This window comes from Aedes aegypti, chromosome 3 (genome assembly GCF_002204515.2).
Source record: "Aedes aegypti strain LVP_AGWG chromosome 3, AaegL5.0 Primary Assembly, whole genome shotgun sequence".
Lineage (NCBI taxonomy): Eukaryota > Metazoa > Arthropoda > Insecta > Diptera > Culicidae > Aedes > Aedes aegypti.
This window is the reverse complement of record NC_035109.1, coordinates 44102290-44129792: the sequence shown is the minus strand read 5'-3', so window position 1 is coordinate 44129792 and position 27503 is coordinate 44102290. Positions and strand designations below refer to the sequence as shown.

The 27503-nt window shown below is 41.3% G+C and overlaps 1 protein-coding gene across 1 annotated transcript in view; it reads right to left on the bottom strand.

Annotated features, from left to right (window-relative positions):
• The window catches only part of LOC5577784, a 36431-nt gene extending 9941 nt beyond the window's left edge, over positions 1-26490 (bottom strand). Inside the window, exon 1 of the mRNA XM_001663507.2 lies at positions 25182-26490. The gene's annotated coding sequence lies outside the window, so the exon portion shown is untranslated. The remainder of the gene's footprint in view (positions 1-25181) is intronic.
• Positions 26491-27503: the final 1013 nt, after the last annotated feature.

Sequence of the window (27503 nt, the reverse complement as noted above, 5' to 3'; positions counted from 1 at the left end):
CGTCGCCGCGACAGTTTTGCTTTGTTTGGCGCTCTCGAAACCTGTCATAAATCAAACATTGACATCTACCAGGGTGGGATTGGGTTTCGCGATTTTGGAATTTCAACTGTGCGATGACATTTGACAGCTGTTAGTCTGCGGCGGTGAATCCCTCGCCGTCTGCTGTCATGGAGACGCACTCAAACTCCCTAACCTCTAATTAAGTGTCATCTTCTCCCATAAATCAGATCAACGATAATCTGCTTCGGGAAAAATGCTGTTCTGAATGCTTATTCGTTTTTATCATCGTCGAAAGAACAAAAACCAGACTCCAAAAACGACGAGAACGGCTTGTTTAAGGTTGTCTAAAACAAGGAAAATTACGTATAATTTGATTGCCCCTCTTGCCAGCCGATTAGCGACGGCGACAAGAACGAAGGCACCAGAAACCTCCAAAAATTGTCCTCCTTCTCGTCGTCGTCGAATCCAAAAGAGCTGATGGGAAACGAAAAACAGATGTGTCCGTCGCTTCAGACAATTACGAGCCGTGATTGTTCTAGCAGCAGCAGCAGGTTCATCTCCTGCTCCGGTCGCGCTAAGACAACAGCCGGATAATTGCCCTAATGTGATGTACTTAAAAGCCCGAGACGAAAACTAGCTCCACAACGAAACTCCAAAGGTAGCGAATGGGATTTATATCTTACTCATTTCCGGTTGCTACGCTTCTCCTATACTGCTTTTTGTCCCTCGATTTTAGGTACCATTAGAACCGATGACAAACACGATTGGTCGCCGTCAATTGTCGTCAATTTACGAGCATGATTTACCTCCAAACCACGAACGAAGTCGGCGACGACGCTCGCTTCGCTTTCTGATATGCAAATTTTCCGATTCGCCCTTGGGTTTTGGCCCTACGATTTCGCTTTCAATTGGCACTTGCGTGCGTGCGAAAACACTCGATTCAGCTCAGAAAATCGTTGCCTCCCGGCCGATTGTTGTTTGTGTCTCCCGAGTTCCTTCGATGGCCAAGGAAAAAAAAACGAAATCCCCAAGGGCCGAAAAATCTAAACAGGTATTAAGTTTATTAAAAAGCACTTCACATGCAAGCATGAGCTCATTATAAAGCGATTCTTCGCAGCAGCGGCGGAGGCGAAGCGCCCCCCGCTCGCGTTGTCAGTTTGACAGTTCGTCGTTTTTTTGGGGGCCTGCAGTCAGTGTATACAGTAGGCGACGGAGACGACGCTTCATTAGTATTATTTCGTGTGTTTTGTTAGTTGTTTTTTCGTTTATTCTCCGATGATCGGGAGAGGTGCCGAGTGGCGGAAAATCAAAGTCGAGTGTGATGGAACTACGGTGTGTTGGCTGCGGAGTTTTTGACGAGTTTTCGAATAAAGTTGGAAAGAAATTTGCCCGTATCACGAACGTGGCGCTGCTAGAAGTGGGCGACCGGGATGGACCACGGTTCGGTTCGTCGTCTGGAGGATTCCAATTATGGGCAATTTGGAGCTTAATACGGCTTTTAATTTTCGCTTCGGCTCTCCTCGCGTTGTGTCACTGTGGATGACAGGAGGAGAGCGTGGGTAAGCCGAAAATTGTTTTGTTTACACGTTCGGAGCGGAGACGAAGGGCGGCGCTATACAATTAGCAAAGAAAGCGGCGGATTGGCGAAGGCCGAAGCGCCGCCATTACAACAGCGCCTCCTATGATGAGTAACAATTAAGTGCGCCCGCACGACGGCGAAGCGGAGCGCGAGAGCGTAACTTTCAATAACAGATGTCGTGATTACTGTTTGCGTTTGCGGACGCGCTTTCTTTCGCGATCACACCCTGCCCCGGAGTCAAGTCGAGCCGAGAGGAATGATAGACTTCGTCCGGGCGGGGCTCGAACCGCATGGAAAAAGGGAAAAACTAATTTCACATATTAGATAAATGATAAATCCGAACGTTTCTTTTGACGCGGCAACATGGAGCGCTCGCGATCGATTTGGGTGATCGCTGGAGATGGACGCTCTGCGTGTCAGCGGCGCACGAGCTGTGTCGGTAATTTACGATCATTTATAAAAATCTATCGCTCATCGTTGCGTTCGGGGCTGCTTTTTTCTGCGGTAAGTACACGTCTCTCAATTGTACGAAATCGGTGAGCTATTGTGTGTGCAATAACTGTTTTTTTATGCCTCTTCAATTACCGTGACCCCCGATTCGTCGAATTTATCGACATTTTGAAAAGCACAATGCGATTGTGTCAAAAATGGCTGCGTAATGACAGGTACCGTGAAAGATGCGCTGCTCCGAATCAATCTGAAAAAGGCCGCCAAGACAGCCCCAATTAGAGTTCGATCACCATCCTTAGCGATGGCAGTGACATTTGACAAACGACGTCCGAAATGGGAACGAGATCAGTGCCATTCGGTGTGCGACGGTCAGATCTGATGGAGGGCAATTTTCGACCCGAACGTGACATTAGCCGAATGCAAATTTTGGGCCTAATTAATTTAAATAGTCATTGCATCAGAATGTGATGCGGGGGCTGCTGCCGAATTGTCCAACATCATCGTCGATCATCGTGCCACCGCTCGTAAACTGCGTATGAGTGTGTGTGGCCGACAGTGGCGGCGGCGGCCGATGAAGTCAGTTGAGGGACAAATCAATCATTTGTCATTAGCGTTTGACTGTTTGGGGATCAATTTGTGTTGTACCGATGAGCGGTGATGATTTTTTACCGTTTCTCATCGCTGTTTTTCGCCTATTTTTGCAGATCGTCAACCCGCTCCATCATCGTCGTCAGCATCGCATTTTCGATTGAAACATCTGTTGTTTTTTTTCGCTACGGCCGCGCACTAATCGTCCCAGCGTTGAGTTTCTGAGAGATGAGCTGGTGAAAAATGGCTCTGAGTGGCGTCATGGCGGCGACGCTTCTTGAGATCGAAGTAGGCAAAAAATCGGCACCTCTGGAACCGTCCGGGTCAAGGACTGCTTCGGTAAGTGAAGATTGCGCACTTGACAAAGTTTTGAAACAAAGGCAAATTTCGACGACCAAAATCGAGTTGATCGTCGCTTTTATGGGCATTCTTTCGACAGAAGTGTAATTAAAAAGTGCAACGCACCGATCGAGACAGCGCAGTTAAAAACGCGATCGATTTTGGGCGCTTTTACGAGCGAACTCCGACGACTGCTTCGGGAGCGCTATCGGTGTTGCGATCGGATGTCCGACAGCGGCATTCGATTTCGGCCAGCTGGGGCCATCCAATTTTTATGAGTTCTCGGAAGATCGACCCAACGGTCGGGAATAAATCACACACAAAAAAACTGTCGCTCTTCTTCGTCCGGGTTCGGCTCGCCGCTTCAACCTGGAATTGGTCTAAACGATTTCAATCAGTGTTGACTTAATCCCATTCCCCGTTCGAATCGGACGACGCGATCGTGAGGGAAACGGACGAAGGCAAGCAAAAAATGAATTACGAGCCGGTTCTGTTTTATGACAAATGAGCCGCTTTCAGAGGTGTAATCAAACAATGTCCGCGAGAGAGAACGCGCGTCCCCATCGGGACAGGGACGGCAGAAGAAAAAAATAATTAATAGGATATTTATGCGACCGTCCCCAGGGATCGATCGAGTCGGCAAAGAAGTGACAGCCAATAGCCGCGCCGTCGCGCATTAGAAGGGGTACCCTGTCTGGTCACTGTCACTTGGACAGCGCCGTTTTCCCATTCGTTCGGGTCGATTAAGTCATGTAATGATTGAAATGTGACCAAGGCGTCGCTGCTGCTGCTGCCGCTATTAAAATCAATGGAGGAAATTCAATTTTGCAGTGGTTGTGGGGCCCGGATAAAAATGAAGCATTGGTTGTTCGGTAAAAACCATTGGGTCACCATATAACGTATCGTTTAAGATACTAATATCTATTTAAATGCGGCGTTTACCTACTAGCAGATAGCTTTTGAGTGTTCTGGACTCAATTGAAATTACCCTCTGACTCGATAGTTTTTGACAATCGTGTATAAAATGGATTTTTAGCTGTCAACGAATGATACATTTGTATGAAACCGAAAGCGATACTGTTGATGCGTTGGTCCAGAAAAGGCAGACAAAGTCGTTTAAAAACAACGGCCAGTCACCTCGATGGTTCTTGAGAACGCCTCGTTGGTTCAGAGAACGCAGACAAAGTCCTCAACGAGAAACAAATAACAGCCCGTCGAGGCGTTTTATCGAAGGAGGCAGACAAAGTCCTTGACGAACAACGCCAAGTTGAGACGTTGGTCCAAAAAAGGTAGACAAAGTCTTCAACGGACTTCGGACTGCCAAAGCGTTGATCCTGAGAAAGCTGACACGGTCCATAACGGATAACGGCCCGTCGAAGAATTGGTCTGGATAAAGCAAATAACGTGTCTAACGGAAAAGACAAAGTACAAATCAAAAATGATCTGTCGAGGCGTCTGTCAAGAAAAGGCAGATAAAGTCCTCAACAAACACCGGCCTATTGGAGCGTTGTTACAGAGAAGGCCTGTTGAGGCGTTGGTCAGGAGAAGGAAGTAAAATCCTGTACGAAAAAGGCAGGTAAAGCCCTTAACGAACAAAATTGTCTCGAAGCGTTGGTCCAGAAGACAAAATCGTTAACAAGCAACGACTTGTAGAAGCATTGGTTCCAAAAATGCAGACAACATCATCAACGGTTGAAGCGTTGATACGGTGCAGACAAAGTCCTTAACGGACAACGGATGTTCGAGGCGTTGGTCCTGAACAGACGGACAAAGCACTCAACGGGAAAAATAGATAGAGTCCGTAACAAATAACAGCATATAAAAGGCAAACATAGTGCTTAACGAACTACGCCCAGTCGAGAAGTTGGTCCGGAAAAGGCAGACAAAGTCTTCAGCGGACTTCAAAGGCCTGTCAAGGCGTTGGTCCTGAGAAGGTTGACACGGTCCTTAACGGATAAAGGCCCATCGAGGAGTTGACCTGGAGAAGGAAAACAAAGTATTTGATGTAAAAGACAGACAAAGCCCTTAAAAACAATAATCTGTCGAAGCATCGGTCCGGAAGAAAGAAAAAGTACTTTACAAACGACGGCCCATCAGAGCTCTGGTCCAAATAAAACTGATAAAGTCCATAGCTGGCAACGTCGTTGATACAGAGCAGGATGACGAAGTCCTTAACAAAAACCGGCCCCTAGAAGCCTTAGTCCAAAAGAGATTTAGATTAGTCCCTGAAGAAGATCCAAATAGAAATCGAAACGATGGAATTTGCTAGCCAGAAACGATTTTCTATGAGACCAAAAAAATGCTGACAAAGTCCTTAACAGACAGCGGCCCATCGAGGAGTTTTTCTGTAGAAGGTAAACGAATTATTTGATCCAGAGAAAGCAGAAAAAACTTCTTAACGAATAACGGGCATTCGAGGCGTTGGTCCGAAACAGACATACAAAGTCCTTACCAAACAATAGATTACCGAAGCGTATGAAAACCTTACAAATACTGAAGATTGCATGGTATATCTGATTCTCGGTATAATTATATACAATAGGGTCCTAAAGCCCTGTCCCTATTTTAGTACCCAAACGCTTAAGTTTAGGCCAGAAAAACATGTTTTCTAACTTTTTAAATTATTTTCCTTGGTTTAAGTCCAAAAAAAATGAGATTTTGTCACACCCTTTACTACCCATACTCGCATAACAGTCCCATATTCTATGGGATTTCCTATATAAATGGGACTGTTATGCGAGTGTGGGCAGTTTAGTTTAAACTCAAATTTTGGGTATATTTTGTTTTTCGTGTGCTTTCCGAAATGTCAGATAGGAGCAACCCCAGTGTTAAAGCCCTGTGACCCTTTGTCGACAAAGTTAACGTCAAACATGATCAAAAGGGCCAAGGATCATATTTGGAATTATTTTTAAAATTTAAGTTTAAAAATGTTATATCCGTTATTCGAGCGGAAAAAATTGCATAAGTAGTTGCAAGGTATTATTGAATAAAATACAAGAATTTATTGAACATTTCAAGACCCAATAATTATTTAACGTTTATCTGTAATCTATATAAATAAAAATGGAATGGTGTTTGTATGTCACGAAATGGCTTAGGAACGGGTCAGCGGATTTGGATAATTCTTTCTCCATTTTGTTCGTCAAGGGTTCCGACGTGTTTGTGTGTATAAAAGTTGCAGGATATTCACCGGGAAAGTCGGAATAACGAGAGGGAACGGGACTGTCATTTTGTATGGGACGTAGTGGTTTTCAACAGCCTACTTGATGGCAAGACGAAGTTTGCCGGGACCACTAGTATTCTATAAAAAAAAAGTGGTGTAGAAAGTCTTTTGTTGCATTTTTTACGCTCTTTAGCTATCTATGAAGTCCACGGCAGCAGCTTCATTGACCATTCGATGTATGGTTTATAAGTTTTATGGTATAGACTTTGTTACAAATGGTACTGTTACTATAGTATGTATGGTTTCCCTACAGTTTTTCTCCTCGGGAGCCTCGCCACCGTCGCCTAGAGGTGATTTCCCATTTAACCAACAACTCCGACCATTGTTACAGTTTTGCTTTCTTTGCATCATTCTGTCTCGCTCTCTCTGTGTCTCTTCGCGGTTGCCAAGTGGTCCGTTGATTAATACGAGATTAATGAAGCGTGCCACTATGGGCTTAATTTAATAAACCGCGCAGTTTTGCGCCCGAGAAGATCGTGTCGCCAGGCCGGCCGGCGGTCAACGCACGCCGGCACGGTGACATTGACAGATGCGGAAGACCCCTCGGCGCAACCTTGGCGCTGTCAAAATATCAAAAATGGATTTTGGAGACGAGAGCGAGCTAGGGCTAGAGAAAAAGATGGCTCCCGCTTAATTATTTGATAAATCGTCTAATCGCCGTAACCGGACAGCGGCTAATCAAGAATCCAGCGCGGTTCTGACTTGTTCGTGACAATCTCCACCTTCTCCAGCGTCGTCCATTGCCTGCTGCGGTGGGGTCACACAGAACTTGTTTTGTTTTCTCACATCAGTGGAGTGGACAGAGCGGCCGAAAAGATTAATTGTTGTTGGCGGTGACGCGCGGCGGTTCATCGAGATCAAATCCCAGCGATAAGCTGCGCACTGGGCCGAGAACGAGCAGGATTACGAATTTTGTCTCCGGGTGGCATGGCAGGGAATGACAAATCGAGCTTCACGACGCCATCTTGCTGTCTTGCGGGCGAAAAATGGCGCGACGCGTCCTTTTGTGGCTGTGGGGGGATTGACAGGTGACGGCGGCAATGACAACGAGGGGTATGCCAACGAAAATTAATGAAATAAAAGATGCTCATTATGATGACGACTGAGTATCTCTTCTGGGACCGGAGTCTCGCGCAGGGAAAGACCAAAATTATATTGTTGTAACAATTTAGATTAATTCTCATTTTTTGTTTGGGTCCGGTTGTCATGTTTTTTTTTTCGGTTGTCTTTGTCGCGCAACTTTGTCCGTGTCGCCGTGAACTTTTGTCGCCCAACGTCCGTCGAAAGAGACCGCAGAGCAACCATAAAGGAATAAAAATCACTTTTTACGACGGCCTGCAGCACAGGAACCTGGGAATTGTTCTGAACCCAGAAGCTGGATGGGAACCGAGGGGTCTACCGACGGGCGTTTTGAATGTGTGAGTGTTATAAATTAAGAAAATTCCGACGTTTTGTTATAATCATTTATTTTTCTTCCATCGCCGGGCTCATTCGGTTTTATGATTGGTCGCAGGGGACAGTGTGCGCGAATCTTTGGGAACCGGGAGCTCACCGTGATGAATCGTCTGTTTCAGAACGAACTGTCATAAAAGGCTTAAAATTGAAACGACATTCTCGCGGCTTTCCGTTGTCGTCCAAGTCGTCGTCGTCGTCGGTCATCGGTCTCTGCCTTTGTCCTCGCCCGGACGACGAAAAATTCGGCGACTGGAAGGTGGCTAATAAAGATGATGAGATGAGCTTTCGGATGGCGACGATGACGACGATCGATCAGACGCTGGCGATCGTTCAATAAAATATTAATAACCCCTCGGTCTCTTCCGGGAGGGGACAGACAATGACGTGCAGTTCAATCACGACGACACCTCTTCTTTGTCGTGAGCACTCTCTTCTATCGCGATCGCGCCATCTACCGGCGCAAAAACAACGCGGCCCGTAAATTATTCCGTCCAAATTTAATGCCGATTTAATGTGGGACCTGAACCATCTTAATTACGCGTACGTTGCGTACCCCTCGATTCCCCTTGCCATCTGTCATCCGTCACCGTCTGACACAATGTAAGGCGTTCAAGGTCGTCTCGCGGCTTGCTGCTGCGCCAGCGAGATTGTCATTTGACACTCCCTAGAAGGGGGAAACAGAGTCTCAACGAAAAACACGGTAGTTTCGTTTAATTTTATTTCACAGTTTGTTGTCCAACAAATGCGGACGGTGGGACAACCTCAGACCGCCATTAAAAATAAAGAGCGCAGGTATTCCAGCGGCGACAGCATATCGGTTGTCGTCGTTAACCGGCCGCGGAGGTCCCCGATCGATCGTGGGAGCACACACTTGAACACGTTTCTAATGATGGTTGATATATTTTTTCGATTAAATGTCATCGTGCGATGACAAGTCATATTTTCGCCTTTACTAGACGAGCGCGTCGTCGAGTTGTCGTTGAACGAGATCGATTCCCAGAAATAGATGGAAGCTGGATGACACAGTGGAAACGACCTATAGGGCCGGTGATCTGGACAGTGATGCCAGATTTTTGGATTTGAAAATTGCAATAATAAACGAATGTTCAATGGATCATTGAAGATAACTCTTTCGGCACTCACCGCATCAAAACAAAGGCGCCACCGTATAAGGGATTGACCTTTGTAACAGAAATGCTGTTCTGTCAAACACACAAGACTACGGTGGCGCTATCTATGCGTATCATTGCGACCGTTTTGATTATTTTAATCCCGTAGCCGAAAAGCATATTTGATTTGTTTATATTTAAATTTTGGAAGAGGCAAAACTCCGTTGAATGATCACAAAGAGAGATTTCATTAGCAATCTCTTAAAAATGTCTAAAATGGAAAATTTGAAATGGATCATAGTAAAATCCAAGAAGAAACTCTTAAACGAATTAGCTATTGGAAATAGTTTTGTGGATGGAATTCTTGCAGAAATTTCAGGAAGGATCTTCAATTTTATTCATGAATTTTCGAAAGAATGTCTTGATTCCGTTTTGTCTGAAATCCCGAACAGTCTCATTTTCCTAACACTAGATTTTGGCTGGAGATTTCATTGAAATATGTCATCAAACTAAGAGTAGTAATTTTAAGCAATTTTAAGCCCATTTTAGGCCGTTTAAAGCCATTTTTAACCGTTTAAGGCCATTTTAAGCAATGTTAAGCCATTTGAAGCCATTTCAAGCCGTGTTAAGCAGTTTTGGGGCATTTCAACGCTGTTTTAAGCCATTTTGGAGCCATTAATAGCAATTTTTGAACATTATATTGTATTACAAGCCATTTTCAATCCGTTTTAACGATTTTAAACCATTTCTAGCTGTTTTAAGTAATTTTAAGCTCTCAACACTCGATTTTGACTGGAGATTTCATTGAAATATGTCATAAAACTTAGAGTAACCATTTTAAGCAATTTTAAGCCGTTTCAACGCCATCTTAAGCCGTTGTAGGGCATTTCAAAGCTGTTTGGAGCCATTTTGGAGCCATTAAGAGCCATATTAAGACAAGCTGTTTGCAGGGACCATCATAGTAACCATGAAATTTTGTTTCCAGTATGGTTCCATGAGTCGATATCGAGTCATGGAACATCGACTCATGGAGGGATCACTGTATGTTATAAAACTGCCATTTTATGTTGTTTCAAATCATTTTTAGCCGTTTAAGGCCATTTTAGGCAATTTCAAGCCGTCTTAGCCCGTTTTAGAGCATTTCAAAGCTGTGTTAAGCCATTTTTTTAGCAATTGAGAGCCATTTCAAGACATTACATTGCATTTCTAGCCATTTAAATCCGTTTCAAGTCTTATTTTTACCAATTTGAGCAATTTAAAACCATTGTAAGCCGGGTTTAAGTTATTTCAAGCCGTAACACTCGATTTTGAATGGAGATCTCATTGAAACATGTCATCAAACTAAGAGCAGCCATTTTAAGCAGTTTTTAATCGTTCAAAACTATTTTTAGCAATGTCAAGCCATTGCATGCCATATCAAGCCATTTAAAGCTGTTTTGGTACATTTCAAGCTATTTTAAGCCATTTTGGAGCCATTCAGAGCAATTGTAAGACACTATAAGGCATTTCAAGCTATTTAAATCCCTTTTAAGTCTTTTTTAACCACTCAGAACTATTTTAAGCCTGTTTTGAGAAATTTTTAGCCGTTTTTACTATTTTAAGCCATTTGAAGTTATATCAACTGATTTTAAACAATTTAAAGTCATTTTGGCCATAAAGACACATTTTAAGCCCTTTTTTATTCAATTTTAATTGATTCAAGCCATTTTAGGCCATTTTCAGCAATTTTAAACTAATTCAAGTTATTTTAAGCAACTTTTGAGCAATAAAAATGGTCATTTCATGCTATTTCAAGTCAGTTTATGCCATATATCAATGTCAAGCCAGTTATTTAGCTGTGCAAATGAGGGATATCTTTTAAAAATCTTTGAAAAAAAAATCAGCAAGGATTTCTCCCAAAATCCGCTCGGGATTCCTTTAAGGTGAAGATGAATCGCAGCCAAACTTCAAATTTTCAAGAGCACGGATCTGGAGAACCAAACATCCGTTTGAGCTGAAAACTTAATCGATTGGTCACTAGCTGGTGGTGACCAATCGTTTAGGTTTTCAGCTCCAACGGGTGTTTGGTTCTCCAGATCCGTGCTCTTGAAAATTTGAAGTTTGGCTTCGATTCACCTTCACCTTAAGGCTAAGAATCTTTTCTGAAATATTCTTAGTATTCGTTTCAGGCATGTTCTCATTTTTTCCTTCAGGAATCTTCTAAGAATTCCTTTAAAAAATCTGGTGGGATTAGTTTCAGATTTTTTCAGGAACTTCTTTTCAGAAATTTTCGCAGGATACCATTTTAGAAATCTTCTTAGTCTTCTCCTGAAGATTTCTCACTTGTACAATCAGGCATCAAGTGTCTGCTTGGTTATTCTCTCCGGGTTCTATTGAGAAATCCTCTCAAGATTCCCCTTGATTCCTTCTAGGAATCTTCTCATGATTCCTTCTAGGAATCTTCTCATGATTCCTTCTAAGGAATCTTCTCATGATTCCTTCTAGGAATCTTCTCAAGAATCCTTTCAGAAAGCTTCTCAGGATTCCAATCAGGAATCTTCTCAGGACTCCATTCAGGAATCTCCCAAGATTTCATTCAGACAACTTCTCGGGATCCCTTTCAGATCTGCATAGGATTAGTTTCAGAAATCTTCTCAGAATTCTTTTCAAAAAAAATTCTCAGGATACCTTTCAGAAATCTTACAAAATTCTTCTCTGAAATCTTTTCAGGAGTCATTTCAGATATCCTTTCAGAGTTCATGTCAGGATTCGTCTTAAGAATCCTCTCAGAATTCCTGAAGGGAATCTTTAGACTTCTCTTCGGAGTCCTCTCTAGATTCAACTTCGAAATCCTCTAAGGATTACTCTCAGAATCCTCTTCAGAGTTCCTTCCAAGAGTCACAGGACTCCAATCAGGCTTCCTCTTAAGATTCAACTCAGTCATTATCTCAGGATTCCATTGAGAAATCCTCACAAGATTCCATTAATCTTCTAAGGAATTCGAAACCTTTTCTCAGAACTTCTTTCAGGAATCTTCCCATGATTCCTTCTAGGAATCTTCTTATGATTCCTTTTAGAAATCTTCTCGTGATTCCTCCTAGGAAACTTCTCAATAATCCTTTCAGAAAACTTTTCAGGATCCTTTCAGAAATCTTCACAGGATTCCTTTCAGGAATCTTCCTAGTATTCTCCTAAAAATTTCTTACTTATGCAATCAGGCATCTCTCAAGATTCTGCTCAGTTATTCTCTCCGGATTCTATTGAAAAATCCTCTCAAGATTCCTTTCAAACATTTTCTTACGATTTCGACACTTCTTCTCGGAATTTTTTGCAGGAATCTTCTCATGATTCCTTCTAGGAATCTTCTCATGATTCCTTCTGGAAATCATCCCATGATTCCTTCTTGGAATCTTCTCATGATTCCTTCTGGAAATCATCCCATGATTCCTTCTTCTCAAAATTCTCCCCAGCAGTCCTTTCGGTACTCTCCTCTGAAATCTTTTCAGAATTCATTTCAGGAATTTCTTTCATGAATCTTCTCATGATTTCTTCTAGGAACCTTCTCAAGAATCCTTTCAGAAAACTGCTCAGGATTGCATTCAGGAATCTTCTCAGCATTCCATTCAGGAATCTTCTCAGGATTCCTTTCAGAAATCTTGTTAGGTTTCCTTTAAATCTGAACAGGATTAGTTTCAGAATTTTTCTCAGGATTCTTTTCAGAAATTTTCTCAGGAGACCTTTCAAAAAGCTTCTCTAAAATCTTATAAACAATCATTTCAGGAATATCTTTTCAGGATTCATTTCGGGTATCTTTTCAGGAATCCTCTCAGGATTCATCTTAAGAATACTCTCAGAATTCGCGAAGGGAAACTTTTGAAGACTCCTCTTCGAAGTCCTCTCTAGATTTAACTACGGAATCCTTTCATAATTCCACTTTGGAATACTCTCAGGATTCCTCTCAGGATGCTCTTTAGGGTTCCTTTCAAGATCTCTTACTTATATTTGACACAGGACTCCAATCAGGGTTCCTCTCAAGATTCCACTCAATCGTGATCTCAGAATTTCATCAAAAGGTCCCATTTAAGCATCTTCTTCCGATTTTAAAACTTCTTCTCATAATTTGCTTCAAGAATCTTTTTCAGAATCCTTGAGAAATCTTTTCAGAATTACATTTAGGAATCTTCTTACGATTCCATTCTGGAATCTTCTAAGGATTACTTTCATGAATCTTCTCAGGATAACTTTCAGAAATCTTTTCAGGATTCCTTTAAAAAATGTTCTTAGGATTCCTTTAAGGAATCTTCTTAGTATTCCGCTCTGTAATTTTTAGAGCATTCCTCTTAAGAATCTCTCAGGGCTCTTCTCCCAGGAATCTTCTCATGATTTCTTCTAGAAATCTTCTCAAGAATCCTTTCAGAAAACTTGTCAGGATTCCATTCAGGAATCTTCTCATAATTCCTTTTAAAATTCTGCACAGGATTAGTTTTAGAAATCTTCTCAGGATTCTTTTCAGATATTTTCTCAGGATACCTTTCAAGAATATTCTCAACAATCATTTCAGGAAAATCTTTTCAGGATTCACTTCAGGTATTCTTTCAGGGATCCTCTCAGGATCCGTTTTAAAAATCCTCTCAAAATTCCTGAAGGGAATCTTTTGACGACCCCTTTTCAGAGTCCTCTCTAGAATAAAATTCGGAATCCTCTCATAATTCCACTCTGGAATACTCTCAGGATTCCACACCGGATCCTCCTTAGGGTTCCTTTCAAAATTTCTTACTTAGATTTGTCACAATCTCCAATTAGGGTTCCTCTCAAGATTCCACTCAATCGTGATCTCAGAATTTCATTTAGAAATCGTCAAAAGGTCCCATTTAAACATCTTCTTCCGATTTCAAAACTTCTTCTCATAATTTGCTTCAAGAATCTTCCTCAGAATCCCTGAGAAATCTTCTCAGGATTACATTAAGGAATCTTCTTACGATTCCATTCAGGAATCTTCTAAGGATTACTTTCATGAATCTTCTCAGGATAACTTTCAGAAATCTTTTCAGGATTCCTTTCAGAAATGTTCTTAGGATTCCATTAAGTTATTATTCTTCTCAGTATTCCCCTCGGCAAAATTTCTAGTATTCCTCTTAAGCGTCTCTCAGTATTCTTTCCAGGAATCTTCTCAGGATTCCTTTTTCTAAGGAATCCTTTCGGAATTCTTCTCGGGAATGCTTTCACATATCTTTTCCGGATTTCTTTCAGAAACCTTCTCACAATTCGATTCAGGATTCTTCTCAGGATTCTAATCTGGAATAATCTCCGAATAACTTTCAGGGATCTGAGTATTTTCTGGTTTAGTCCCTGAAGAAATGTTCGGATGAATCTGTAAAGAATGAAAATTGATTGTGAGAGAACTCTGCATTGGGTAAAAGTCTGAAGAAATTTTTGGCGGAATGCTTGTAGGAATTCATTGTGACATACTTTGGGCAGTTCTTGAATGACAACACACAAAATTTGTACAAAATCATTGAATAAATTCCTTAAACAATTTTTTTGTGCAAAAGCTGGAGAATTTTCGAATAAGTTTCCGAAGACATATTTTCAGTAAGCTCTTTACCCAGCAGCCTGCCGTTTAGGCCTGTCTGGACACTTTCTTGTAGGAATCTGTAGTGCTTTTTTAAGAAAAATTCTAATAATTATATCAGGAATAATTTCTGATAAGCCTTCTCGTGTCACTTATAAAAATGACCTATGTCATAATGAGATTCTCTCCTTCTTCTTCTTTCTGGCATTACGTCCCAACTGGGACAAAGCCTGCTTCTCAGATTAGTGTTCTAATGAGCACTTCCACAGTTTTTAACTGAGAGCTTTCTTTGCCGATTGACCATTTTTGCATGTGTATATCGTGTGGCAGGTACGAGAATACTCTATGCCCTGGGAATCGAGAAAATTTCCTTCACGAAAAGATCCTCGACCAGCGGGATTCGAACCTACGACCCTCAGCATGGTCATGCTGAATAGCTGCGCGTTTACCGCTACGGCTATCTGGGCCCCTTTTAAGATTCTCTCCTGTCTCGTTATCTTTTGACTATAACAACGCAATACTAAAGCTTTTGGGATTTTTTTCACTTGGGATCGAAAGATAATGTCCTTGGCTACAGTTTCATACAAAAAAACACAACAGAAGTGGTTGATATGACTCAGTTACTGATTAAAGAAATGCCTCTCAAAGTTACATTGGTCTTTTGAAACATTACGTGAAAATTGGGTCCTAAAATGTTGAACGAATTCTTGTTTTTATTTAATAATACGGAAGTGCATGCTCTTGCAACTACTTTAGCAATTTTTCCATAAAAAATAACGGCTATAACATTGAACTGTTATTTTAAAAAAGGTTCTAAATATAAACGTTGACCCTTTTGATCATCTTTGACGTTCACTTTGTCGACAAAAATGCCACAGGGCTTTTAGTTTTAACAATGAGGTTGTTCCCATTAGAGTGCCTGTAAACAAGAGTGACGTCATGTTCCAATTTTGACAGGTCTCCTGCTCAATTGGAACGCGGATTTGTATGGAAATGACAGTTTGCTGCTACTCCAATTTTGACATTGACGCCACTCTTATTTAAATTCACTCTGGTTCCCATCTGACATTTCGGAAGGGACACTGAAAACAAAATACATCCAAAATTTGAGTTTAAACCAAGGGGTATGACAAAATCTCAAAAATTGCAAAAAAAAAAGTTTTTTGGACTTTATCCAACGGGAATCTTACAAATATTTAGTGAACATGTGTTTCTGGCCTAAACTTAAGCGTTCGGTACTAACATTGGGACAGGGCTTTTGGACCCTTTTACGGAATACGTAGGTCCGTAGAAACTCTTCAATTCCGTAGATCTGGCATCGCTGACCCTAACCCTACCAAATACACCTCATCGAATCGAAGACTGCGACGACTGTTTTCTTCGAACGTAAGCAAAGACGCTTAAAATGACATTACACATTTTTTTTCCTATCCTCCTTCACACCTTCCTTCCACCGCCGCAAGACAGAACGACTCAGGAAGAGAACAACAGAGCAGAGCAGAGAGAGAGACCGTAAAAAACCCAACTCCAACAATAACAAATCAGCAGTAATAACAATAACAAATCAGCCGTAATCGTCGCCTCATCGAAAGACGACAAACGACGATCCGATCTTCGCGGCCCAAAACGGGCGGACGAGGCAAGAACCATCCGAACACCGAACAAGGAACAGACGACGACGACGCACGGGACAAAAACGGCCCGAGGCATAAATAAACACAATGAAACGCGTACACATTTGGTGACAAATCAAAACATTACATCACACCCCAGCATAGGATATTTCTGTCAACTGTCACTGTCCCCCTGGTGACGGGCGTTTGTTATTGTTTATGGTGGCGTGGGTCAAACGCAAATGTGACACCCGCGAAAAAGGTGAGACCCCCACACGCGCTCGCGCTCGGGTCATGACTCACTCCAAACTGCGCGCCACGCCGGTTTCAAGTGGGAATCAAACGTCAACTGTCACCGGAAAAAAGATCTGTTGGGGTTATAATTTAATTTAGCCTTTTTTTCGGGTGTCACACCCTTTCTAATGCAGAGGAGGAATGCTGGGCGCTGCGCGCCGCGGCGGTAATTGACGACAATGCAAGGTCGCGGCGGCGGTCTCTGCACGGGCGAGGTGTGATTACCGCCGCGGCACTCTCTGGCGTCATTCCGCGTAATTACGATCCGCTGTGTCGCTCGCAGAATCGGACAATGACAATATTGATCGAAGGCGGCTTGGCGTGGCGTGGCGCAGAGTGCCGTTCAAGTGCCATTGCGGCGAATCGGTGCCATAACTGGGCTGCGACACATACACTCGGCTTGCTTTGATTGATTTCCGGCACTTTGCGGCGATCTAGATCATATGCGAGGGGCGAGACAATCCAGCACTTTGTCTCCGTGCGGTGATCGTTGTGTCGTTGTCGTCAGCGCCCCGTTGCGGAGATAACCCCGCGTGATACATGTGTTCACGTTAATCGAACTGTCACCAGCGTTAGGTCGAACACTTGATAGACGACCGCGCCGTGCTCCTAATTTATTTTTTTTAATCTGTCCACTGGCGCGATAAGACAGATGAGGTTTTTTCGCTCGGTTGTTGATGCCCTCTGCTGGGCTTGTGAGTGCGCTAAAAGAGGCGTCAGCTCCTTATCAAAATCGCTGAAACAAATATGTCACTCTCTCGGGGCTTGATCACCGCGCCGTCCGAAGCCGCAGGGCAACGAGAGTGTAACAAGATCCGGGGACGACCGTTTCGATTGACAACCAAAGTGTACAACATCCATGTGAAGTGCTTTATTTTGTGCTGCGGACAGCATCCAGTACACTTCGAACGCTGATAAACTTTCAATTTGACAGCTCGTCTATTTGTGCAAAATGTATACACAACACAAAACATCAACATCATCATTCATCGGTGTGCTCTTGCGGCTTGTCGTTGTCTCCCCCTGTTTCGGGATCGAGGGGGGATCCCAGATCACAGAGACACCGAGCAGGCAGCGGCAGAAAAAGGGAGAGACAGAGAGACGAAGATTAGCCGCCGACGGCTCTTCTGCTCTGTGCGACTTGACATCGAATCGAAATGCATTCGGTTGTCCGCTTGTTGTTGCCATAATAGTTGATCGTTTGTTTGTGCAATTAAACAGGCAGTTTATAGCGCGACACAGTCGTCGCCAATCGCGGGCTTTGATTTGTTGGAATAAAAGAAAAAAGCCATATTTTATAAGCTTTGACATTAGATTAACCTGAAGCCCATGCCGCCGCCGCCTACTGTCTCAGATTCGGCGATGCGCCCCTCGTCGCTGCGTGTTCTTTATACGATGCACCTCGTGTCAAGGCGTTATTTATTCGATTCGCAAACTCTCGAACTTGATATGTCAATCAAGGGGAATTGACACTTTTCGCAACATACCGCTCGTTCCCGCGCGCCTTCAGGGCTTCTGGAGATGGGGCTGACCTCTTTTCGATGCGCTCGGCCAGAATGACACAGAAATTGTGGCGAGGTTGCTACACGTCCCGCACTCGTGATCGCGACCGACCCGTCATCATCTTCATCATAGGTGATCGATTGGGGAGCAACGGTACCGGGACGGATGGGCCAATTGAGGGCTTTTGAGTGTTTGGAGGGAATCGGACAGTGGAAAATTTTGGGTTGCGGCGAGACTTGTTCGGAAGCGACCCGGTTGGTGCCCTACTGTCTGACGTTTTTTCTTGGGTTAGGGCCGAAGGGGAGATTGGAAAAAGCCCTAAAAGAAGGAAATTCCCCAGGTTGAAATTATCTTGAGGGTCGAACGGATAACAGGTGCAAATAATTTTCTTGTCTGAGAAGATGAATACTTTTGGTTTCACCATGTTCGTTGGTGAAGCCAACGTGAGTGATAGCCGATCATAATTAAATTAGGTGTAAAGATTCAAAAACCTTTAGATATGAATGAAAATTTCAAAATTTTTGCTGAAAGTATCAGTTTGGTGAATTTTTGGTAAATGAAGTTGAGAAGTCAAAAGGAGAATAGGCTTTCAACTGTTTGGAATTTATAATGTAGCTTTATATCATGAAGTTTGATTAATTTCAATTTGATTCACTATCTTCGCTGCACAACAAGCCTTATTTACGGAATTTGGCAAATTTCACTGATATCTCAGCAACTGGACAGGTCAAAATAGTCAAAAAGTCCAAAATAAAACTACCAAACCTCTGAAAAATTTGGCTGAAGTCGGCAAAAAAAAACTCATTGGGTAGGTTGACTTTGACACTTTAGAGGTGGCGTTTTATGATAAGAATTTCATTACATTTCGACAGGAATCGTCGTTTGGTGGACTATTTACCAACTTCTTTTCTTTGTAAACCAAGTTCTTCAAGTTTAAAACTAATCTGCATTCATAATCAAAATACTAAACATAAATCAGGCATTCGAATATTAGAGTAATTTTGACCGAACAAAGATCAACTTCTACCATGTTTCAATAATCCAGCGGTAAAAAAGCTGAAGAACGATGAACTTCTGATTAACAAAAATTTTGGTGTAATAAGCGTTGAACAAATCACTCTCAAGCAGATTTTAGCTGATTGAACTCATTACACTTTTGTTCAGCTACTAATGTTACTTGGGTTTTGCTAATTTTATGCTGAGTTTTACATACGTTATGTCAAATAAAGTGTGCGAACTGTGAATAGAAAAGACTGAATATGGCCTAAAGGGCGGGATATTGAGTATAAAATGTCAAATTGTATTGCAATGTTGGGCCGTAATTCTAATTTATGAAATTCATTCGCATCGTTTATAATTTCATAAATTCCGTTGCATTTGGTAGATTTGGTCACCCCCTTGGTTTATACTCATTTTTTTGGTGTATTTTTTTCCGTATCCCTTCTGAAATGTCAGGTAGGAACGTGGTGTTTTGTTACAGTGAACGTCAAACATGATCCAAAGTGTCAAGTTTCAAATTTGTAACAATTTTAAAGCTTGGTTTGGTACTGACAAGTAATTTTCTGGCCTATTTTTATGCACGGGAAATTCCGGAAAGGCATTGCCCAAGAAACTGCTTTTCTCTGATCGCAGTACACAGTTCAAATGAAATGTCAGTTTAAACGGGAATCGCCATAGCAAATTTTTGCAAGGAATCGGAGAGAATTTTCTTGAGCGATTCCTTTTTAGCAGCAAATCAGCCTTTAAACTAAAAGATTAAATTTGATATCGCCGTTATTTGAACGGGAAAATTCGCCAAAGTAGTAGCAAGAAAACACTCTATTTCGTGTTAATTAATATAATGAAGTTTTAAAAGTTTTAGGACTTTGAACGAAATAAAATCAGTAGCATGATTTAGGTAGTTATGGAAAAGACTTTGTATTGAGATTGTGTTACTCAACTGGTTGGCAGATGTATGTACTAGAGTTCTGCTGAGCTTTTGCTGTTCCGATTTTGAAACCTAAATAATAAAGTAAATAATTTTTGTTAGTGATTTATTTGTTCCACTGTGTAAAAGGTTATCCCCAGTAACAATTTTGGATTTATTGCGGTTTTAAAGATAAATTTTAAGTCAATAGGTTGATACAAATATTAATTTTCTGTTATGTCAACCCCCCACCCCCCTCATCTTCAAAAATCCGAAAATTTTGAAGGGGAGAAAAAAAAAGATTCATCATTGTTTTGACATTAGTTAGGTTTTTTTCAATTTTTAAAGTAAAATACAAGTAAAATAATGATCCAGAGGACGTGTGAAGAAAGTTTAACAATTATAGTTGAAAATAAAAATTCGGAAAAATAACTTTTTTTTTCATTTTTATCTTTTTGTTCCTTATTTATTTTTATCCCCCCCCCCCCTCGTACCTTCCAAGTGGTGTCGGACATGAAAGAAATTAATTATTTGTATCAGCCTAATAAGATCATTACAAAACCTCAAATCACAGATTAACAGACGTCACACTCTCATCGATGTCCCTCGACCACTTTTTAAACGGTCGATTCAAATATATGGTAGGTGGGCAATCCACCACTCGCAGCGCTCGCATCGTTTTTGTTCGTATTTGACGTTTACACACTACCGCCATCTGTTGGCTCATCGGTCAAACACAGTGATTTTAGCATTGGGCGTACATGTTCTAGCGACTATGATTGTTCTCACGATTTGTTCTAAGTGTTACGTCTATTTGTCTGTGCTTAAATGCTAATTTCCCCATTAAACATTTGACAGTTCAACAGCCGACTAAATTGGTTGAAAAATCGGGCGATTGTTGCACCGACGCTTATGGAAGATTAACACAGGGATCATCCGAATATCACCCGATTTAATAGGGTGGGCCGACACAATCCTACTAAATAGGTGGATAAATCGGTATTTTAAGTAAAATCCAAGCAAGTTGACCAACTAAACATCAGATTTCCTCGGCCACCCGATTTAATCTAGCGATTAGTCAGTTGATCGTTGTGTTAAACTTCCATAAGCGTCGGTGCAACAATTGACCGATTTTTCAACCAATTTAGTCGGCTGTTGAACTGTCAAATGTTTAATGGGGTGGACCAATTTGGGGGTTTCCAAACCGGTGGTTCGCAGACTCCCTGGAGGGCGTGAGGTTATCCCAAGGGGTCCGCAAAGAAATTTTTGTACTTATTTACAAATTTACGTTTTCCTCAAATGATGGAACAACAAGCTTACATAAAAGAACATTACAAACAAGGTTGGAATTTTGAAAGTATTATTGTTTGAACTTTTTTTTAATATATCTTTTTTTCCTACGGAATTACTGATAAAATATTTTGATTGCAATTCTGTGATTAAGATACTGTAAGTCTTATCGGCTTTACTGGAATATTTTATCCAGAAAATCAATCAAAATGAAATCAATATGGGCAAAATCCTTTGAAATCTATCAGCAGGATTTTTTTCTGTGACCTAAATATGATATTTGGAGTGGAGATTCTTGAAAAATAAGTGCAAGAGTTCTCGATGGATGCCAGACAAAGAGAATTAGTTTTACAAATTCTTCCGTTTTACGAATAACGGTCGTCTCATAGAAGCACATTAGAAAATTTCTTCAAATATTCAGAGTAGCTTAGTGACGCTTGGTGCACACCTAATTTATCATTAGAAAATTACTGGATGAGAAAATCGTGGATTCTGGGGAAATTCCCGGGGATACCAAATCGTATAAAGGATCACAAAACTTGAAGAAGTCTTCATCAAACTGCCTTTGAATCGGGTCATTTATGTGTTAAAATCCAACAAAAAATCAACAAGATTTTTTGTTGGCTTTTTGCCAGCCCCTTATTCAAAACGTTTTCAAGCACTCTTTCGACAAGAAAACAAGTTATAAGAATTCTTTCTCCACTACCAATATTAACTGACTTGAAGAAAATTTTATAATAAAACCGTGAGAGGAAAAAGTTCTCCACAAAAAGGAGCTGCCAAACCGGGTCAGTACTGTAATATATTTGTTGAGAAAGTTCCTTAGCGGATTTTTGAAGAGATGTGTTGTAAACTCCTTGCTAGATACTCAGTAGGATTTTCAGAGGCTTACACATCAGAATTCTTGCATTATCCGTGACTTTTGGGTATGCTTGCCAAGGGATATCTGTTGATTCTTTATGACATCTTTCTATAAACAACCCCAACAATTGACCTTTACGGCCAAAAAATGCACCGATTTTCAAGTTATTTTGTAACAAAATCCATGCAAGATCGCCATTTTTGAAAATTTTACATTTCTTCGCAATTTTCCCGTTGAGATCTTTTCCGCGGATTTTTGCCAAAGTGAATATTTTAAGAAATGTGCTTTCTGTTCGAAAAGTGCATGTCTAGGGATGTTAAATTTGGTAAATGTTCATGCTGAATGCATTCAATGGTCAAATTGCGTTAGATTAGGAACATTTTATTCATTATAAACAATATAAGAGAGATAAAAACTTTTAACAATTAACTAAATGTGAAAATGGGGTCCTATTTCTTTTTTTTTTTTTTTTTTTGATAAAATCTTGTTTTTAATAAACAACACGATGTAGTGTCTTCTTGCCACTACTTTGGAAAATTTCCCTGCTCAAATAATGGCAATATCATATTTAAACTTGAATTTTAGAAACGGGTCAAATTTTGAACCTTGGCAGTTTTAAATCATGTTTGACGTTCACTCAATCAACTGAAATGCCACAAAGGTTTTACTTCTTAACACTGGGGTTGTTCCTATATGACGTTTCGGAAGAGCCACGGGAAACTTAGGAGTTTAAATCAAGGGGGGTGAAAAAATCTCAAAGGTCATGGGAAAAAACGGTATGTTTTGCTTTGCCCTACGTTTCGGCTCTTTTATTGGGCCCTTTTTAAGGGTATAGCTGAAATTGATTAAACTGAGTAAACCTTTGTCTGGCCTAAAGCCAAGCATTTGGTACTAAAATTGAGACAGGGATCAAAGACCCTACTAAATGTTGGTCAAATTATATCTCGCATAACTTATGATCTCGTCTCTAAAGCCATTGGTAACCGATTGTGTGGCTCGTTGTCTTTAAGCAAATGAAAGGATTAAAACAAAAACTATCACCATTGGGAGAAAGAGGGGGCTCAGATAGCCGTAGCGGTAAATGCGCAGCTATTCAGCATGACTAAGCTGAGGGTCGTGGGTTCGAAACCCACCGCCCAGACAACCAAAATGTACGTATAACGAAATCACCTGGAGGCAAGATTTCACTTCTAAGATGTTGCGAAACGGCCTTCTACGTACAAAAGTGGAGGCGATATGCGTGCATATATTATGTGATGAATAATAACATACAATGCAAGTGTATAAATATTCTACCGAACTAACCTGTAATATTATGCGACTTAACTTATGATAACAAATGATGATTTGACAGCTGCTACGGATTGATTCGACTTACTTTGTACGAGTGTACGGGACGAAACAAAATGTACAAATGAACTCAGAAAAGAAGTGTTTTATGCGAGGAAACTCATCAATCTGACGAGTGTATCCACGGTGTTTAGCGAGTTTGATGTAATTAGTATGAATAAACGAGTTGTAACGTGAACTTTTATGCGATTTCTGGTTGTCTGGGCGGTCGAGGATCTTTTCGGGTTGGAAATTTTCTCGACTTCCCAGGGCATAGTATCTTCGTACCTGCCACACGATATACGCATGCAAAAATGGTTATTGGCATAGTAAGCTCTCAGTTAATAACTGTGGAAGTTTCGTTGGTTTAAAATAAAAAAAAAAATACATTTTTTTCTGATTTTAGAGATTTTGTCACATCCCTTGATTTAAACTCAAATTTTAGGTGTATTTTGTTTTCCGTGTCTCTCCGGAAATGTCAAATATTAACAACCCCATTAGCACTTTTTAAAAAGTAAAATCCTAAGTGTCAAGGTACAAATTTGAATCATTGTTTTTAACTAAAGTTCAAATATGAGCAGGAAATTGGCCATAGTAGTGGCATGCACACGCTCTATCGTGTTATTTAATATGAATAAGATTTTATTAAATAAATTAGGGCCCTATTCAGCTGCTCCATGATCGCAGTTATGAAACCAAAGTCATTTATCTAATTTGAATGAGCAGATAGCACTATTTTCGATTAGTCTATGATGATGGACAACTTTGAGATCCGAAATTGCTCACAACCATTAAGATATATGATAATGAATTAAAATGATCAGTAAAATATACAAATTTCTCATAAGGATAGATCTTGCTACATTAGTAGTGACATCCGAGACAGATTTAAAATCGGAAACTTTTCAAAATCGCATCAAATTTGCGAGTATTTGCCGTTTTAGTGTTCGAATGTTTATACAATTTGGCAATCACCCGATTGAAGCGGGATGGATAGAAAGAGTGAAAATGTCAACTTTTTATCGCTAACATTTTGTGGAAAATGGCGAGCTCTTCATTTCATCTTTTGGGCCTTTCTGACAAGTAAGGGCTTGCTTGTATGACTGCTTGTTTCTTTTTCACTTGCGGGTTTCGCGTAAGTGTACCTGCTTAAGGATCCAATATTGGGTTTGGCCCTTCAGACAGAAGTATGATTGAACATATTGTTTTGTTAAAACAGACCCTTGCTACCGTTGCAACAACAGATGACAGCTCATATTTAAATCATCATTCATACAGCTTGACTTTGAAAAAAGTTATTAATTATGGTATTTGATTTAAGCATCGAATTTTGTTTGTTTTCGTTTGCACTTGTGATAGACCTCATCGATAATCACAAGGAAACTATTGCAGTTCAATATGATTATACTATAAATTGCATACTGGCATGATTTGTGATTAAAAATAAAATCTAAAGTCAAATTCTGAATGATTAGGCGGCCTTTCCTATAGCTATAAAGTTCAAGAAGATCTCGGCTCAACCTCTCAGAAGTCAAATTTTCGAAAAATCATATCCACATCATAAAATTCAAAACAAAGTTCAAAACATCAATTGCTGTGAAAAATTTCCTAATCATTTTGCTTCAACACACCCTTGAATATAGAAATTGACCTTTGTTAGCGGAGACTGCCAAACTAACACTTTTTCATTTGATAGATTGAATTTATCCGATGATTTTTTTGAAATCTCAACTTGGATTACGAACCATATTCCAATCGTCGAAGATCGTTGAATTTCAAAGTATAATTCGAATTTGAAATTTATGGATTCTGGACTGCAGTCATTCAGTAAAAATATTTTAATAAGAAATCCACTTAGGTATTTGAACAAATAAACATGGAAACCAACTTGATGACAACATTTCCAAGAATGACACTTTTCTATCAAGCGTTGTTTCGAAATCATCGAAATCAACCCCAATTTTTCAGCACCTAATTATTACAGAGAACTATAATCTAGTAGTCTTTGATTATCTGCACGATTCGGTGACCTCTTTCCACTTCCACACCCTTATCAAACACAATTAGTTAACCAAAAAATCCCCGCTTACCTTGTTGAGATGATCGCGATCGGCAGGAATCTGTATCTCGTTCCGGATATCGCACCAAAAAACACACCTCACTCGTCAAATCACCCCCAAAACGTTGTCGTTTGTTTGTTGGCCCCGCTTTTATTTCTGTTGCTGTTGTTGTTCGTGGTCCGGCAACATTCACACCAAAAACTTATTTTGCTTCAACTCTTTTTTTTATTTTTCGTCTGCTTCCTCTCGGCAAAACTAGCACTTTGAATATTTTTCGTGTCGTGAGCTCTGCCCGAATTATTGGATTTTTTCTTCTATTTCGGGACGACACTTTACTTTATTTGGTTTGGCACCACAGGTGTATGTGTTGTTGTTGTTGTTGTCGTTATATCCACAAGATCTCTCACAATCAGATCTTCTTTGATATTTTTTTCGTATATTTTCCACTTCAGATCACTTTCGATTGCTTCTTAGAATTTTTAGGTGTTCACTGTATTTTTGTTTTTTTTTTATCTGGGTTCTTCTCAGCTCAAGAACTTTTCACTGATTTTCCTTTATCGTGCACAATCACTGAAGAGTACCCGCGAATGCGACACTTTTCCGAGATACGATCGATCAAATTATTGCATTTTTGTCACTGGGATTTTGTTTGTGTTCCCTCCCGTAGTAATCGCGTTTGTTTGTGTCGCGCACCACCAAAGTCCAGAAAAACTCCGTCCGCGGCGCTCTCCGTGTGTACACTGGAGAGGAGCTAAGGCCACTTTTCGGGGGTAGGCCTTGGATAGCTGCTGCGGTAACGTCGCGCCGCACGTGTTGAACTATCGGCTATGGTATAATCTTGGGAGGCCCGGAGCATCTAGCTGCTAACCCCGCGCGCACTACACTACTCGTTTGCTCGCTCGCGACTTGTCGTAGACTACTGAGGATCCTCGACGATCTTGCGCTGCTACCGAGCGGGATCACCGATACGACACCAGAAGAGGACTGTGACGCGACAGCAGCAGCACGCGAGAGGGAGAGGTTCCTGGTGGCGATCGGCGCGAAGGCGAAGATGATATTATATATTGGTTCGATTTAGGGGTCTCCACCTCGCAGAGCAGACGTCCCCTCAGGTGTTGCCGTGTTCAAGATTAGGAATCAGGTTCGCAGTGGCCTCTACACACTACAAAAAGCACAAGAAACCGATGAGAGCGGAGGACTCGGTGTGTATGTCTCACTCGTTAGACGGGTTCAATAATACTGGTTGAACTTTCCGATGTGACGAAGAGAGCCAAGTCAGGTGTCGTGTGCGCTGCGGTCGCTACAGGAGCCGTCGTCGTCGTCGTCCACCCATACAACCGAACGAAGGTGGAATACGGAAAATGTTGTCCAGCGACTTGCCGCGGAGCGAAGAGAGCCAAGTCAGCAAGTGCCGTATGCGATAAGCTCACAAAGAACAATCCCAAAGAGACACATGCAAACGCGCGCGGCAACAGAGAGAGGCAATCCGCGAAGTCGTCGCCCGCACGTTTCGCGAGAGAGAGAATCCGCCGTCAGTCTGCGAAGGAGGCGAGGGACGATTATGTTTTATTCTCCTACACCAACACCACCCGAGCACTGAGCGAACCGCCGAGCAGTGGAAGAGAGCGCTCGGAGCATGTAAATAGAGCGTGTGCACAGAGGCAAAGCATAAAAAACAACATAATAACGTTGACAGACACAGAACGCCAACTGTTGGAATCGTGTGTGAAGGGAGACGACAAAGAGAATCCGGAAAATGCTGGAGTGGGGGAAGCTTAGCATCTATCGATGCAATCCGTATACCCATTGCGGGCTAAGCGACACACTCACACACCATCACGTCGTCTCGCGATAAGTTCGGTTGGATTTTCAGGAGTGGGGTGGTGTCACACATAGTAGGCGCGTAGCATGCTGCGGTGACATTTTCCCGTGCGACATGATATTCGACTTTGGTTGACACCACTACAAGGGCGCTGCTGTGGCAATCGAAAGGACACATTCGAGTGACAATTTTGTGGGCTGTCGTTAGCTTTTATGTGACACACTAACACACACGCCTGACGTAATCTTGCCTCGTTTCCCCTTATGTACAACGTTCTGGTCTGTGATATGGTTTTGTGCTAGGGTGTTCCAGAATAAATCAAGGTTCATGGTGCAGAACCCTAGAATGAATGAGAGAAATTCAGACCAACTATCCATAACATTTGGAATGGACATTCTGTTTAATGGAAGATCAATACTCTGAACAACAATCAGTTTCTGGCCATATTATTTCATCTCTTTTTCTTTGTACCACTAAGTGACCACTAAGTATGCTTATTTGTATGTCATGATAGATGACACTTGGAAGAT